At 39.3% G+C, this 18,764-nt stretch overlaps 1 protein-coding gene across 1 annotated transcript in view; it reads left to right on the top strand.

Moving 5' to 3' along the window:
* The window catches only part of LOC126212760 (voltage-gated potassium channel subunit beta-2), a 117,355-nt gene extending 107,049 nt beyond the window's left edge, over positions 1 to 10,306 (top strand). Inside the window, exon 10 of the mRNA XM_049940167.1 lies at positions 673 to 10,306. The gene's annotated coding sequence lies outside the window, so the exon portion shown is untranslated. The remainder of the gene's footprint in view (positions 1 to 672) is intronic.
* The last annotated feature ends 8,458 nt before the right edge of the window (positions 10,307 to 18,764 follow it).

The following is an 18,764-nucleotide window of genomic DNA, read 5'->3' as shown; positions in this document are numbered from 1 at the left end:
GGACGCTGTGATAGAATCGAACATTGCTATACTGCATTTGTCATCGTCATCTGGGCTCAACACCGAGCATGGTTGGATGGGGTGTTACTGGGTACACAACATAATCACCTCTCTTTTTCTTCACTGATAGTTTGAACAGGAGCCATCAGCAGTCCCATCTTTGAGGTCTCCATGATATTACCTTTCAACAATACAACGCAAGACCTTATGTCGCCTCTGTTGTCCTGACTTGCACCGTTACAGAGAGTGTTTGAATGTTGCCCTGGTGAGGACGTTCTCCAGACTCTTTCACACACTGAGAACATCTGGTCACGGGTTGCCGAGACACTGACACGCCAGCACTCATCAGCCACTACAGTTGATGAACCATGACAAAGAGTTGAAGCAACATTGAATGACACGTCCTTATGTCATCCGAGTTTAGTTCAACTTGGTGTGGAACTGGGTTAGAGCCACTGTTACTGGCAGATATGACAGCTCTGTGTCCTGAATTTCGCATCCTGTGTGCCCAAAACCACCCACAAATTTCATCTTTCTTTCTTGCTATTGTACTGCCCATGCTGTCATTTTTTATCTTTCCTGGAGGGGCAGTTTTAATGGTCAGTAGTGCGTTTATTATGGATTAAGACTAACATGAAACGAAATAATGCACTTGACCTCATACACCCACAGGATGGCGGGGTGGGCGACCTGCTTCCGGTGCTCGCCGGCCCCGCCTCCGCCTCCGCCCCCGGCTACTCCTCCGTGCTGGGGGCTTCAGACCCCAGCGCCACCTACGGGGCCTATCAGTACCAGCATCAGCCCTACCACCACCACGGGTCCACCTCGTCGGCACCTGCCGGCTGCTGCGGAGGTGGAGTGGGGGGTGGCAGTGGCCGTGTCGGGGGTGGCTGCACCAGTGGCGCTGCTGATGACGACGAGGACGAGACACTCCCACTGCTCTTTTCGTCGCTGTCCACTGACGCGGCCGTCGCAGCTGCTGCGGAGAGCTACGGTGCCTGCCTCAACGAGAGCTGGTGGGAAGAGACCAATTGAGCAGCGAGGCTGACCGCCACAACACCGGCTACTCAGCTGTGGGTACTGTGAGACCTCGAGTGTGCCTTGATTGATCATTGGGGGCCAGACTCTTGGTCCCAGCCTCCATCACATCAGCCACCCAGCTGTCGTTGTGTTCCCACAGAGCCGTACAGGCTCTGGAGTGGAGTGCCTTGGTTGATCATTGGAGACCAGATTCGTGGTCGTGACCTATCCTCCTCTTGTGAAGCACTGTTTGGTGCTTGTGAGTGTGTCTCCACATCTAGCCAACCTTCTTTAATGGACAACTGTGATACCATTGTGGAAAGCCTATAAACATTAACCTTTTGTGCCAGCGACCCAGAAGTGCTGCGTCACATTCAATCGCTGGAGGTGACATCTCACAGAATGTCCGCACCATCAGTTCCTCGGAGGACAAGTACAGTCACTTACCTCAGCACTGTATATATGCCTACAAATTTACCGGATTTGTTTGGAAGATATGTGAAAATCGTTAGTGATTTTCAGAAACCCTACAAGGAAACTACACATTGTGTGACATAAACACTGTGTTATCTTATCTGTCACGTAGTACATCAATTTTTCTGTGCCGCGGGGTTTTGTGATTCATCTGGCAGTATGCTTATTGGAAATTTCCAGCACTTTCCAGCGTAAACCCACTAATTTCTACCACTTTAACTTTGCAACACTACATGTGTCACCACACACAGATAAACACAGATGCACTTGCAAAACAAAGGCAACTCCCAACAGAATTATCAGCTTTCTGACATTCTAAATTAAGTTCTCCGTGACATAAGAGTCTTCACTCAATTGGCAGGATCAATTTCCTGTAAACCTAGTAATTTCTACATTTTTAAGATACCTGAGACTCCTGTAATCTCATAACAGCATCTCAAACTCCATAATCTGATGTGCAGGGATACATTTTCACATGGAAGTAAACATCCAGCAGCATTATTCAATCTGTGGTACACTTCATCAGTTCCTTTATATCACGGACATTCTTGATTCAACTTGCAATATCTTTTTGAAAATTCATGAGCTTTGTTGACAGTGCAGATCCGTAAATTTCTAGTTTTTTATGGATATCTGGAATTCCTGTAATCTTATAAACTTATATGAAAATCTGTGCCTAGGTGTGTGTGGATAAATTGCTTTAATGCGTGTGACATCCTGTATCCATTCCTCTGTCCCGTGGGCTTTCCTAACTCTACTGGCAGTATCATCTTGAACATATACTCTATTCTGCAGTGCAAACATGGAATTTATGTTCTTTTATAGATTTCTGAAAATCCTGTAACCATACAACTTTGCATGAAGTACCACACTTAGATGTGCAGGGCCACATTTGCAGGAGAAACGAAACATCCAAGAAAACTATCTAGGATGTGTTATCTTACATCAGTTACCCTGAATCATGGACATACTCAATTCAACTGGCAGTATAATTATAGTACAGATCTTTTATTTTCAAAAGTCCTGTACACTATAGCTCTTCATTCATACTATATATAACTCTACATATATAATCAAGTGTGAGCAGATGCATCTCCTTGCCAAATGGAAGCCCAAAAACTTTTAAATGTGACACACACTATATAATGTCTCCATGTAAGGACTTGTGAAGGACATGCTTTACTACCAAAGACATTTGCCGAGATGCCCTAGAGATTTCTGACACAAGCAGTGATCCTTACCTTCTTGACAATATTATCAAAAACAGGAAGTTCTGTGAGCTGCATTTCTGGTTTATGAGTCTGCTTCCATTGTATTAGACTTTCAAAGCAGATGCTGCGACAGGAAATATTGCTGAGCTACCTAACAACACATGGTGACAGAATCAAGATCAGTGTAAAGATCGCACATGTAACTTTTATAGTTTATCAGTATTTCTACATTAGTCCAGATTTTCAAGAGTGAAATGTAAAGTAAAATTAACCTGTCTAGAGTGGGAAACCTTCTGACAGCATTTATGTATATGTATGTGTGTTTGTGTGTGTGTGTTTACATCTTTACATCTCTCCCATGGAGAAAAGCCTTCAACTACAGTAGTTGGCCTCAGAGGTATCAAAGTGATACAGGTCAATGTATAAACGATTGTCTTTCTGTCCAAGACTGTAGCAGCATAGCGCCCATGGATATTTCCTCTCGTTTTTCTGAGAACTGGTGACCCAGTTTCTGGTGGAAACACTTCTGATCTGATGTCTTGCAAGCACAGATTGCCATTGGAAGTTATTACAGGTCTCTCATGTATACAATTTAATACTGAGCTAAATTGTTTACACAGGTAGCCAACTGCAGAAACCAGCTGTATGACTTTCGTTCATTCTGTAATCTTCATAGATAATAAAAAAAACATTTCTACATCTTGAATAGATAAAACAGCATCACAAAATGCATGAAACTTCCCAGTACCTACGTTAGATGTACTTGATGAAGTATTAAATTACCTTGGATTGCATAATGTATTCTGATTGCACAGATGAATTAGTTATTCTGAACTTTGATTTGACAGCAACATGAATATTTTTGTTTGGGTTACTGGAAACGAGTAATATATAACTGTATTTATTTTCTGATTCATTACAAATATTTGCCATCTTTCAGGAGTCAGATCCAATATCATAAGGAATATTGAACACCCTACAGTTTCTTCCCTGGTAACAACAATAACGTTATCTCAAATTCTTCTCTTACCATTTACATTGTCTTTTCCCTTTAAATATTTATATCTTATGGGACAATCTGCAAGTATAGTGAAGATAATGGCAAAATATTGGAAAGTATCAAAAGACATCCACAAAGAGGGAAAGTTGATAATTAGTAATTTTGATCTACAAGTGAATACCTCACATCCAGAACTCAATAAGACGTATGGAAAAGCATCAATTTATCATGTCCAGAAATATGAAAGTCTAGTCAGATGACTGTGTAGGCAGCAAACACATTTTAATTTGGAAGCATGTACCATACAACAGTCTTACTTCACATACACACACATATGCTAACTGACATGAAGAAAGTTCTGTTTGGTCTCAGTCGTCATTTACAATAAATAACAACTTCAATAAATTAAAACATTTCATGATACTGTTTTTCTTCTGTTGTCAATATTCTTTACCAGTACTATAACTTGAACTATAAAAACTTAAAGTCCATTAAATGCCATATATGTGGAGACCAATTTCTTTCTGTTATACATCACCCTTAAAGCTTTGTGTTACTAACATTTCTAAAATCAGTCATAAAATAAATCATTGATAAATTCATGTAAAAAAGCTGTCAGATATTAAAATTATGAAACATATTAGGAAATACTACTGCACTTGCAGATAGGCCCACAGAATAGTATTTTTACACTTTATTTCCTTGGTATAAAGTGACTCACAACTGCTTGTTATAACAGCATATCTTGTAAGAAATCATTCAATTTTTCATAGAAGATGTACTGGCATCCACAGGGCAGGTTGTTCAAGCTCTGGCCAGAAAACGTCCAAGCAGACTGGTCCAAAAAGTACTACTTGTTTCTGTTAACTCTGCATCATCAGTAACGATTTTTTACATTTTTTAAAAAATTAGAAGTATTGTAATTTTCCAGTTGTGTACAAATTCTATGGAACATATATTGGTGAGAAGAAAGAAAATTAGCCTTGTATTTATGGTGTTTGAATTCTCGATGTTGCACTTTAAGAACTGTGATCCTCAATCCATGAGATTAACCAGCACTATAGTTGAATTGAAGTCACAACCTGAGCCATTTATCTGTAAATACACTTCCTTCTTAAACGGAAAACACCCAACTCTCAAAATGCGTGTATCATGAGGATCAATCCAGCAACATGAAAAGACAATGACTTGTCCACAGAGTTACTTGTTTTAACGATTTCATAGAGGACTGATATCAGGACAGTTTTATTGAGTTACTTGTTGTTACAACCAAGAATAATCGGGTTGGTACATATCGGTCACCTGCTGTTCTCCATATTCTCATGCCCCACAAACATTATACTTATCTAAGCCCATTATATCTCAACAACATACATTTTATTTCATTGCATTAAAACTGTCTCAACAGTGTGTTAAGGCTTTGGCATTGTTGTTAAAAGCACTGCATTGCATTTATTCATTGAATATATCCATTGGTGGCTGTTGGATTCTGTGAAGCAAGTTCGTGATATATGGAATTTCCTTACAAGAAACAGCTGACAGGACTCTGAAGAACATAAATTCACAGGCATGCATCACACTCTGTGGAGTAAATGTATAAATAAAAGAAAAAGCCTCTCACAAGTTATTGTTGAATGAGAAAGATTCAAATAAGGGAAACAAAAGAGGAAAAAAATCAGTTCCAGCAAGTTGCAGATATACATAAGAGATCTTTCACTGGTAATGGGAAATAAATACCATCAATCTGTGTTACTGTATGAAGAAACACCAGGCAAAAATTATTTAGTCAGATGTCCAAAGATGCTGTTAAAATTCTTGTTATTTTTCCTTATAATAATTTCTTGCCTTTTCTCAATATGCATGCGTGCCTCTCCCTCTTAAAAAACATTCAGTTGAGATGTCGAACAATTATTGAAAAACAGAAGAGCCCAAAATGATTGTAGTGTAAAGCCACTTGACCTTACACAATTTTAAGCAGTCACTCAGTAATTGAATTGAAGATGTAAAAATAACAAAATTATGACATAATTTTCTTCTTGTGTACATGAATTTGCACTTAGTTCTTAATACACAAAACACATGGCTATAATCCCTAAAACTGCATTATTTGAAGATTTTATCTTTTATGTCCCTGAAGAATAATATAATTTCAATCAACACCAAATTTTGTTTTCAACAGCCACTTTTGCTCAGTTGAGTGTATGTGCCAAAGCATCATACATCATTATTGCAATACACATCATTTTTTGCATTCCATATTTTCCATATGGGCTTGTACTTTTCCTCTAATACCACTTATATTCACTATTTGTATATGTGTGGTACTGAAAATCAGTATACAGTCCATATATTGTAATCAAAGAGTGAATTATTAATTAATTCTTTTGAAAGCTAAAACTTGCTCAAGCTCTTTCTTTCTAATATTTTTCTTAATCATATCTATATTATTTCAGTACTTTCAGTGATTAAACAGCCTTAAAGAGTAACTAGAAAATCATTTCCATACTATATTATCCAATATTACTGCTTCTAAAGAACAATCCTGCTGCAGAAAGATACTGCCTGCAGATTTTTCTATGAATTTGTTTAAACTTCTGCTCTGACTAATGTAAAATATTTTAATCAAGTACTTTTTCCTTCCAAACTTTTCTAGTGCTGAGAATACAATTGGCATATTTCTGCCTTTGATAAATCGCAATGGTATGTGTGGCCTGTGGACTTTATGTCAAGGGCAACAAAAAATATTTCAAACAGAATTAAAACTTCACTCACAATTCATTGTTTTTAACAATAACAAACAACATTCATTGCTGTCAGAAGATCCCACCCATTCTGGAAATGTGACATTAAATAAATAAGTCTTTTGTAGCTTGTGTAGTTGTTTGTTGATGTAGGAGTGAGAAGATTGAGGCTAAATTAAAAGGGCACTGTGTAGAATAATTGATATAGCTAGGAAATTATGGCATCTCATCTGTCATTGGAATCAGAGATGTTTTTGCACTATGAAAGAAATATTTGCGAAATGCAAGTTGAAGTTATGGAAAAAAGGCATAACTCAGCTAGTATTCTATTAGAAAGTAACAATAAATATGTATGCTGGAGACAAATATGTAGAAGTGTATTTCAGGTCATTTCCAGCAAGAAACTTATAACTTCAGACTACCATCAATTTAATTTTTAATTGCAAATTGTTCTGCCTCTTTGATACAAAAAGCTACTTTGCAGTTGATACCATTCAAGACAACTATGCAGTTTATATAAACTTCAAATTAAGCTGCTAATTCTAGCACTGCCAAAATTGTTAAATATAATTACAATGCAGAAACTGCTAACTTATTTTGTATAAATGGCAACTCGCTTGCAACAACAATTCAGTGCCTGCTTGAAAACCCAGGTGACAATGACACAAAGGATTAGTGTTGCTGTTTTTTCTTAAAAGTATTCAATTTGGAAATGAGATGTGACATTACCTTTGCACATTACTTTTCCAATAACGAAAAATTAAACATTTACTGTCATACTAATGTAACCTATTGCCATCTGTCTACCTTATAATGCTGTGTAGTTCATGTTTGTATCTAGTTTATGGAATGTTTTTACCATGTGGTTGTTAAAATATTTTAAAGAAAGGATCTTTTGACAAACATTCTGATGACGTGAAGAAATTTATCAATAACAGACTTCCAGGTGTTGTGCTTTCAATTTCCAACATAATTGTGATATTTATGATATTATCAACCATTTTGGAAATGTATTAACTGCGTTCCAGAGATGTTGAATGGGACTGTCTTTATGATATTAGTGACTGCATAAAAAAGAGCATATCGTGTTTTCTTAAAAAAAGCTCTTTTAGAAATTTCTGCCTAAAACAAGTACAATAAGATGAACTAAAATGTAAATGCTACAGTTTTTGTGAAGTGAAGATAATATGAGAGGAGAAAACCCGATACAACATGAAAATATTTCATGATAACAACTATAGCCAATATTTACAAGCCTTAGAACTTCTTCCTTTAATAATATCATGTTGGTACTCAGAAAAGCATTTCGTCCTTTTTCATGCTTCGAAAGTTTAACTCAAACGGTTGTGTGATGGGGTTTTAATAATGTTTAAGGGGAAGAAATTTAACGCACTTTACTTTTTACACATCCTATTTTAATCAATTTGATACATATGGTCTGCGACTTTATTTGTCGCAGTAATGTTTTTGTGGCATAGTTTGTTCTTTGTTACAAATGTAACAAATCATTTTTCACTGTGATAATGCACATTGTTTGATTTTTCCTAGAGTCTATTGTATGTTATTGTTAAAATATTGTATAATCTTTTTCCTTGTTGATATTATTATTGTTAAGATATTCTGCAAGAATTAGTACCGCTAGAAATATATCATTGCTCACATGTTTTGGTGGGTTTTCCAGGTATTAAAACTACTATAGCGTAGTGTGTGTATGGGATGGTGAGTGTGCACATTGACTGAGTTACCTTGCTGATTGACTGAGAGTAATTTTTTTCAAGTTAATAACAATAATGGGGTCTTTGCAGTGTCTTGTACATTTTCCCTATGAATCAGTGCTTTGTTTATAGATTTAAATGATTGCATAGTGCATGAAAGGGCAACATCTTTGCATACATAATGAAAATAGTGAAAATTGTCTTTTCCAAGTTACACATGAAATGTGAGTCTGTTGTTTGAAGTTAATGCAAACAGTTCCTAATGCAAAAAAAAAATGTTGTCTAGGGAGATCATAATTTTGTTGCCAATACAAATAAGATAATTAGGAATATACTTTATAAGTAATTCTCTATGCAAGTTTCCTGCATACAATCTGTTTTCACATAAAGAAGAACAATTAAAGATAATTACTGTTGCAGGTTGTTTCTATCATAGTTCAGTACAGTATTCATTATTTTATAGAAGACAGACAGCACATATTATTTTCATAATTTACTGGCAGGTTTTTTGCAGTTGCTTCCATTTTGCAATATCAAGCTTAACTTACAATACGTTTGTCTGGAACTAATATCTAATCAACGTTTAAAAAAACTGAGATTTACTCCAACCTAGATATTTTGATTTTCTTTGAACACAGACTCACGTTTTCAATATATTACACCAAAAAAGTTTTTAAAAGTATTTTAGAAACTGTGCTTTATTCTTAGAACAAAATAGAACACCTATGGCGTTCTCTTTGCTTGAGAATGGATAGATGTCAAACTGTACTGCCACACTTATTTAGAAGTGTGTCTCAATATTACACCATATGATTAAGATTGACTATTTCTCTAATGCTGTAGGCATTACTTCCGAGTAAAGATATACCTTTGCGTCTGTATTGGGAAATAGTCTGTAACAGGAAGTCTTTCCCTGTAATCACGTGGCTTGTGCCAGTGTCTTAAACATCAAACAATTAAGTACAATTTTATAATATAATTTTTTAAATTGTTTATCATTGTACTGGTATTTTATAGGTGAACTACTTACCAAAGTGTACAGCAGCTAGCAACTATGCTTTTAAAAATTACTTCCTTTTAGTTTTTATACAAGAGGTGATGAAATAAAAGTACTCAAGATCCTAAAGGTTTTGATCCAAAGCCAGTAAAACTTTTATTTTAGGTATTGCATGTAAAAATGTTCATGTGCTATATACTACAAATTACCTGCAATTCCTGGAAATTAGATAATTAGTAACTAATTTGCATTGAACTGTCACATGTATGAACACTTTCTATTCATCGACAAATCATTTGTAAAATAAATAATTTAAGCACATTGAAAACTTTCTATCTTCCTCCTGAAATTTTGTAACACTTGGCAACCAAAATATGTTTGTGAGCATTAAAATTGAAATTCCAGAAGATGTGGGGTGTATGGATAGGCAGTGCAGACACCTTCAAGTGTTTTACTATTCAAAGGTTTTCCTATATTCAGATTTCAGCTTTTAAGTCATACTACAACTCAAACCGATTATTTTGTGTAGTCAAGGAGGAAAAATAAAATACATTGATTTATAGTCAAGGAGGAAAAAATAAAATTTCAGCAGCAAGTTTACAAGATTCATTGTACAATTGCAGTTATTTTTTCAAATGTAAAAGTATTTCAGATTTATAGAATTGTTATTTCAATCTCATCACCTAAATTTTTCCTATATTCTATGTTTATGAAATTTGGTAATTGTTACTTTGGTGATTGTAAAAAACTACTGTGTGTAATTTACATACAGACTGGCTAATTTGTGATAATGACATAAGATAAAAATTCTTTGCACTCTATTACAGTTTATTTATTCCTATATCTCAAGAATTTTATAATTTTCTCCTGTGTAAACGTCATATACTCTCACACACGCTTCTAAATCATTACTTGGATAGATTATCCTCTTTATAAGTAATTTATCTAATTTTCTTCCTTTTCTCTATGTACTTGCATTGCAAACTGTATGTAGGAATGATAACTGAATATCTGAAAAAGGGGTGTGTCTTTCTGAAATGTTTAAAAATTTATTTACATCTGGTTTTATATTTCAAGTGAATAAATTTGCATTACTAACAACTTCAACACCTTAATAAAGCTCTGTGCCAATCAGTGTCTCATAGTTACATTTTCTTTTGATCACTGGCAAAAAAAATATCCACATATACCAGCATATTCACAGAATTTTATGTGGCAAGTAAAAACTGTCTGCCAGACAGAAAACTGTCCAGTTACAAGTTTTCTGTCATAGCAGTAAATATCGGTAAGTACCTGCTTGCGACACTTTTCTTTTATTTTTCTGTTTAGTGTCCCCTAAGAGCAGTCTGTGGCCCTGTTACACACAACACGTATTTGAACAAAACGGTACACTACAACAAGCTGACCTGGTTAGACTTCATCCACTGTTCAGCTCACCATCATAATTTAGTTTGCATTTATTGAACCATATCACTGACAACATAATGAAAATATAAAGACATCTATAAAAATATCTTCATAGAAAGAGTCTGTACAATCATTTGACAATATTTTACACAATCCACACAGGTACATAAAATATACAACGCAGAAATTTGAAATTACACCAGCTAGAGTAGTACTTTGCAGTTTGTCCAGGTTTCATAGACATTTTAACAATTTGCATTCAATATATATGAAGCAAACTTGACTTAAAACTTTGGAGAGATAATGACAAGGGTATTTCACTAGCTCGCAGTAAGTGTTGCTATTTTGATGTCTTTTTTATTATAGGGAAACATGAGATAGTCATTGCTATTTTTAGGCTGTGTACAGTACTCATTCACATTACAGAGTCTTCTATACTTACATCCACTTGCATGGTCTTCAAGCTATGTGAAGCACATGGCAGATTTGAGTGTCCTTTAGTTAAATTTCTTCAGCAGCTCTATGACACTCTCCCATGAGTCCAGCGAACCTGTGACCATTTGTGCTGCTTTTCTCTGTGTACATTCAATATCCCCCATCAGTCCTATTCGCTACAAGTCCCACACACTAGAGCAATATTCTACAAAGTGTCACACAAGTGCTTTGTAAGAAATCTCCTTTGCACTCTACCATTTTCCCAGTAACGAAGTTCTACATCTACATCTACATCCATACTCCGCTAGCCACCTGACGGTGTGTGGCGGAGGGTATCTTCAGTACCTCTATTGGTTGGTTGGTTGGTTGGTTTGGGGAAGGAGACCAGACAGCGTGGTCATCGGTCTCATCGGATTAGGGAAGGATGGGGAAGGAAGTCGGCCGTGCCCTTTCAGAGGAACCATCCCGGCATTTACCTGGAGTGATTTAGGGAAATCACGGAAAACCTAAATCTGGATGGCCGGACGCGGGATTGAACCGTCGTCATCCCGAATGCGAGTCCAGTGTCTAACCACTGCGCCACCTCGCTCGGTCCTCTATTGGTTCTCCCTTCTATTCCACTCTGGTATTGTTCGTGGAAAGAAAGGTTGTTGGTATGCCTCTGAGTGGGCTCTAATCTCTCTGATTTTATCCTCACGGTCTCTTCGCGAGATATACGTAGGAGGGAGCAATATACTGCTTGACTCCTCGGTGAAGGTACGTTCTCGAAACTTTGACAAAAGCCCGTGCCGAGCTACTGAGCGTCTCTCCTGCACAGTCTTCCACTGGAGTTTATCTATCATCTCCGTAACGCTTTCGCGATTACTAAATGATCCCGTAACGAAGCGCGCTGCTCTCTGTTGGATCTTTTCTATCTCTACTATCAATCATATCTGGTACGGATCCCACACTGCTGAGCAGCATTCAAGCAGCGGGCGAACAAGTGTACTGTAACCTACTTCCTTTGTTTTCGGATTGCATTTCCTTAGGATTCTTCCAATGAATCAGTCTGGCATCTGCTTTACCGACGATCAACTTTATATGATCATTCCATTTTAAATCACTCCTAATGCCTACTCCCAGATAATTTATGGCATTAACTGCTTCCAGTTGCTGTCCTGCTATATTGTAGCTAAATGATAAGGGATCTTTCTTTCTATGTATTCGCAGCACATTACACTTGTCTACATTGAGATTCAATTGCCATTCCCTGCACCATGCGTCAATTCGCTGCAGAAAATCAAAGGTCGGATACTTTTTAGACTGACCTCGTACATTGAACAATCGGTTTATTCAGATGACAATGTTCGCGTATGTAAAATTGTAGCGGGATGAGGCACAGTTAGTAAATAACAATTTTAAATTAGAAAAAGAAAAGAGATCCGTAACATGTCTGTCATTGGTGATGAGAGACGATAAATTAATGTCAGGCACATTGATAAACGCAAGCAGTTGCGAAGACTGTCGTCACATCTAGCCTTGATTTGTCCATTTTCATTATAGACAAAAATCTTTCCAGCACACAAGTAAGTCCGAACATGGACTTCGTGGTGATGCAGGCATGGAAATTTCGTAGAATTATTTCGTACTTCGTACTGCAAATAACTTGTCCTCCAGCCATGTATTGGACTGCACTTCGATCAGTAGATGATTCGGAACATCTTCAATTGATGCTGAAAACGGCCGTGCAAAGCAAGGAATGGTAGTAGCCGCACTCGAAACATCTACGTATCGTGCGCAAAATTTCTCCTTAATTTTCACAATTATTGACACGAATTCTTGAACTCGAGCACTTTCGTGGGCCAAACCAAGAACAGGGAAATGTGGAGTGTTTTCAGGCAATTGTTGGCTCTCTCAGGGAGCAATCTTCGTTTCAGAAGCAAGCATTTACTTTTACCAACATGTCAGAAATGAGATTATGTCCACCTTGCAAAGCTTCAGGCTGTTCATGTGAGACGTAATGTTCACGAAAAGCGTAAGATTTGATATCCTGCAAGGGTCTTCTAATAACAGTTCATTGTTTCGATTCACATCTGAGAAATGTAGTATAGCCATTCTAAGAATTTTTTCAGCATTTTACCTTCGGTATAGTACGGTATGTCACCGTACTCCTCTCCTAATTCCTGCAAGAACTGCCGAAACTGGTGATGCATAAGCCAGCGTGTTTTCAGATAGTTTACAAATGGTTCAAATTGCTGTGAGCACTATGGGACTCGACATCTGAGGTCATCAGTCCCCTAGAACTTAGGACTACTTGAACCTAACTGTTGTTGTTGTTGTGGTCTTCAGTCCTGAGACTGGTTTGATGCAGCTCTCCATGCTACTCTATCCTGTGCAAGCTGCTTCATCTCCCAGTACTTACTGCAACCTACATCCTTCTGAATCTGCTTGGTGTATTCATCTCTCGGTCTCCCTCTACGATTTTTACCCTCCACACTGCCCTCTAGTACTAAATTGGTGATCCCTTGATGCCTCAAAACATGTCCTACCAGCCGATCCCTTCTTCTACTCAAGTTGTGCCACAAACTCCTCTTCTCCCCAATTCTATTCAATACCTCCGCATCTACCCATCTAATCTTCAGCGTTCTTGTGTAACACCACATTTCGAAAGCATCTATTCTCTTCTTGTCTCAGCTATTTATCGTCCACGTTTCACTTCCATACATGGCTACACTCCATACAAATACTTTCAGAAACTACTTCCTAACACTTAAATCTATACTCGCTGTTAACAAATTTCTCTTCTTCAGAAGCGCTTTCCTTGCCATTGCCAGTCTACATTTTATATCCTCTCTACTTCGACCATCATCAGTTATTTTGCTCCCCAAATAGCAAAACTCCTTTACTACTTTAAGTGTATCATTTCCTAATCTAATTCCCTCAGCATCACCCGACTTAATTCGACTACATTGCATTATCTTCGTTTTGCTTTTGTTGATGTTCATCTTATATCCTCCTTTCAAGACACTGTCCATTCCGTTCAACTGCTCTGCCAAGTCCTTTGCTGTCTCTGACAGAATTACAATGTCATCGGCGAACCTCAAAGTTTTTATTTCTCCCCCATGGATTTTAATACCTACTCCGAATTTGTCTTGTTTCCTTCACTGCTTGCTCAATATAGAGATTGAATAACATCGGGAATAGCTTACAACCCTGTCTCACTCCCTTCCCAACCACTGCTTCCCTTTCATGCCCCTCGACTCTTATAACTGCCATCTGGTTTCTGTACAAAGTGTAAATAGCCTTTCGCTCCCTGTATTTTACCCCTGCCAACTTCAGAATTTGAAAGAGAGTATTCCAGTCAACATTGTCAAAGGCTTTCTCTAAGTCTACAAATGCTAGAAACGTAGGTTTGCCTTTCCTTAATCTTTCCTCTAACATAAGTCGTAGGGTCGGTATTGCCTAACGTGTTCCAATATTTCTACGAAATCCAAACTGATCTTCCCCGAGGTCGGCTTCTACCCGTTTTTCCATTCGTCTGTGAAGAATTCGTGTTAGTATTTTGTATTGTTCGGTAATTTTCACATCTGTCAGCACCTGCTTTCTTTGGGATTGTAATTATTATATTCTTCTTGAAGTCTGTTGGTATTTCGCCTGTCTCATACAACTTGCTCACCAGATGGTAGAGTTTTGTCCGGACTGGCTCTTCCGAGGCCGTCAGTAGTTCTAATGGAATGTTGTCTACGCCCGGGGCCTTGTTTCGACTCAGGTCTTTCATTGCTCTGTCAAACTCTTCACGCAGTATCATATCTCCCATTTCACTTCATCTACATCCTCTTCCATTTCCATAATATTGTCCTCAAATACACTGCCCTTGTATAGACCCTCTATAAACTCCTTCCACCTTTCTGCTTTTCCTTCTTTTTGCTTAGAACTTGGTTTCCATCTGAGCTCTTGATATTCATACAAGTGGCTCTCTTTTCTCCAAAGGCCTCTATAATTTTCCTGTAGGCAGTATCTATCTTACCGCTAGTGAGATAAGCCTCTACATCCTTACATTTGTCCTCTAGCTATCTCTGCCATTTTGCACTTCCTGTCGATCTCATTTTTGAGACGTTTGTATTCCTTTTTGCCTGCTTCATTTACTGCATTTTTATATTTTTTCCTTTCATCAATTAAATTCAATATTTCTTCTGTTACCCAAGGATTTCTACTAGCCCTCGTCTTTTTACCTACTTGATCCTCTGCTGCCTTCACTACTTCATCCCTCAAAGCTACCCATTCTTCTTCTACTGTATTTCTTTCCCCTATTCTTGTCAATTGTTCCCTTATGCTCTCCCTGAAACTCTGTAGAACCTCTGGTTTAGTCAGTTTATCCAGGTCCCATCTCCTTAAATTCCCACGTTTTTGGAGTTTCTTCAGTTCTAATCTACAGTTCATAACCAATAGATTGTGGTCAGAGTCCACATCTGCCCCTGGAAATGTTTTACAATTTAAGACCTGGTTCCAAAATCTCTGTCTTACCATTATATAATCTATCTGAAACCTTCTAATATCTCTAGGCTTCTTCCATGTATACAACCTTCTTTTATGATTCTTGAACCAAGTGTTAGCTATGATTAAGTTATGCTCTGTGCAAAATTCTACCAGGCGGCTTCCTCTTTCATTTCTTCCCCCCAATCCATATTCACCTACTACGTTTCCTTCTCTTCCTTCTCCTACTGTCGAATTCCAGTCACCCATGACTATTAAATTTTCGTCTCCCTTCACTACCTGAATAATTTCTTTTATCTCGTCATACATCAATTTCTTCATCATCTGCAGAGCTAGTTGGCATATAAACCTGTACTACTGTAGTAGGCATGGGCTTCATGTCTATCTTGGCCACAATAATGCGTTCACTATGCTGTTTGTAGTAGCTTACCCGCACTCCCATTTTTTTTATTCATTATTAAACGTACTCCTGCATTACCCCTATTTGATTTTGTATTTTTAACCCTGTATTCACCTGACCAAAAGTCTTGTGCCTCCTGCCACCGAACTTCACTAATTCCCACTATATCTAACTTTAACATATCCATTTCCCTTTTTAAATTTTCTAACCTACCTGCCCAATTAAGGGATCTGACATTCCAAGCTCCGATCCGTAGAACGCCAGTTTTCTTTCTCCTGATAACGACGTCCTCCTGAGTAGTCCTCGCCCGGAGATCCGAATGGGGGACTATTTTACCTCTGGAATATTTTACCCAATAGGACGCCATCATCATTAACCATACAGTAAAGCTGCATGCCCTCGGAAAAAATTACGGCTGTAGTTTCCCCTTGCTTTCAACCGTTCGCAGTACCAGCACAGCAAGGCCGTTTTGGTTAGTGTTACAAGGCCAGATCAGTCAATCATCCAGACTGTTGCCCCTGCAACTACTAAAAAGGCTGCTGCCCCTCTTCAGGAACCACACCTTTGTCTGGCCTCTGAACAGATAACCGTCCGTTGTGGTTGCACCTACGGTACAGCTATCTGTGCCGTTGAGGCACGCAAGCTTCCTCACCAACGGCAAGGTCCATGGTTCATGGGGGGTATAGCTTAAGTATGATTAAGAAAAACGTTGGTGGCTGTTAATTCATCAGACTGTCTAAAAGTTCATTTACAGTGACACAGTGATACGATATTTCATACATAAGTTGGACCTACTTGTAAGACTGGAACAAAACCAGTGTATGAGAGCTATGGCTGCCGCGGAATCTGTTTGTTTACATTTGGTTTGTTCTTACGATGAACGAAGTACACTCCTGGAAATTGAAATAGGAACACCGTGAATTCATTGTCCCAGGAAGGGAAAACTTTATTGACACATTCCTGGGCTCAGATACATCACATGATCACACTGACAGAACCACAGGCACATAGACACAGGCAACAGAGCATGCACAATGTCGGCACTAGCACAGTGTATATCCACCTTTCGCAGCAATGCAGGCTGCTATTCTCCCATGGAGACGATCGTAGAGATGCTGGATGTAGTCCTGTGGAACGGCTTGCCATGCCATTTCCACCTGGCGCCTCAGTTGGACCAGCGTTCGTGCTAGACGTGCAGACCGCGTGAGACGACGCTTCATCCAGTCCCAAAGATGCTCAATGGGGGACAGATCCGGAGATCTTGCTGGCCAGGGTAGTTGACTTACACCTTCTAGAGCACGTTGGGTGGCACGGGATACATGCGGACGTGCATTGTCCTGTTGGAACAGCAAGTTCCCTTGCCGGTCTAGGAATGGTAGAACTATGGGTTCGATGACGGTTTGGATGTGCCGTGCACTATTCAGTGTCCCCTCGACGATCACCAGTAGTGTACGGCCAGTGTAGGAGATCGCTCCCCACACCATGATGCCGGGTGTTGGCCCTGTGTGCCTCGGTCGTATGCAGTCCTGATTGTGGCGCTCACCTGCACGGCGCCAAACACGCATACGACCATCATTGGCACCAAGGCAGAAGCGACTCTCATCGCTGAAGACGACACGTCTCCATTCGTCCCTCCATTCACGCCTGTCGCGACACCACTGGAGGCGGGCTGCACGATGTTGGGGCGTGAGCGGAAGACGGCCTAACGGTGTGCGGGACCGTAGCCCAGCTTCATGGAGACAGTTGCGAATGGTCCTCGCCGATACCCCAGGAGCAACAGTGTCCCTAATTTGCTGGGAAGTGGCGGTGCGGTCCCCTACGGCACTGCGTAGGATCCTACGGTCTTGGCGTGCATCCGTGCGTCGCTGCGGTCCGGTCCCAGGTCGACGGGCACGTGCACCTTCCGCCGACCACTGGCGACAACATCGATGTACTGTGGAGACCTCACGCCCCACGTGTTGAGCAATTCGGCGGTACGTCCACCCGGCCTCCCGCATGCCCACTATACGCCCTCGCTCAAAGTCCGTCAACTGCACATACGGTTCACATCCACGCTGTCGCGGCATGCTACCAGTGTTAAAGACTGCGATGGAGCTCCGTATGCCACGGCAAACTGGTTGACACTGACGGCGGCGGTGCACAAATGCTGCGCAGCTAGCGCCATTCGACGGCCAACACCGCGGGTCCTGGCGTGTCCGCTGTGCCGTGCGTGTGATCATTGCTTGTACAGCCCTCTCGCAGTGTCCGGAGCAAGTATGGTGGGTCTGACACACCGGTGTCAATGTGTTCTTTTTTCCATTTCCAGGAGTGTATATAGCGAGTCAGCATAATCTACTGCGCATGTTCTCAACATCAAACTGGACGGATCAAGTGATTCTAGGACGATGCTGCTCGTGTACAATTTGCAGTAACAGCGAAAATTGAATATTAGACGTATTCGCCTTGTTTTATATACGTTTTTGCGCGTTTTAGCAACAGTTATGGTGCAGTATTGTCGTTGCTGCGGGTGTAAAGAGGAGTATGTGAAAGGAGCACCAGTTACTTTTCATAGGTATGCACAACAAATGTACTAATTGTAAATGTCATATTGATATGAGACACTTTATATGTTGAAAACTATCGATACATGGTATTATGAAGTCTTGTATTGTAAAGATAATTTCAGCGATCTTATGACCATGTTTTTACGAGACAAGTGCTAGATAAATTTCGGAGTATGTTTGAGTAAATTGCCAGTCAGTGTATACCAATTGTTGCTATGTTCATATGCAGATAAAATTTATACATGAGAGTCTGACTAATTTTGTTGGTCGGTTTCGGGAGTAAAGGGACCAAACTACGGGGTCATCTACATCTACATCTACATCCATACTCCGCAAGCCACCTCACGG

Source organism: Schistocerca nitens, chromosome 11, assembly GCF_023898315.1.
Source record: "Schistocerca nitens isolate TAMUIC-IGC-003100 chromosome 11, iqSchNite1.1, whole genome shotgun sequence".
Lineage (NCBI taxonomy): Eukaryota > Metazoa > Arthropoda > Insecta > Orthoptera > Acrididae > Schistocerca > Schistocerca nitens.
Note: the sequence above shows the minus strand (reverse complement) of the source record. Positions and strands in the feature narration are given on the sequence as shown.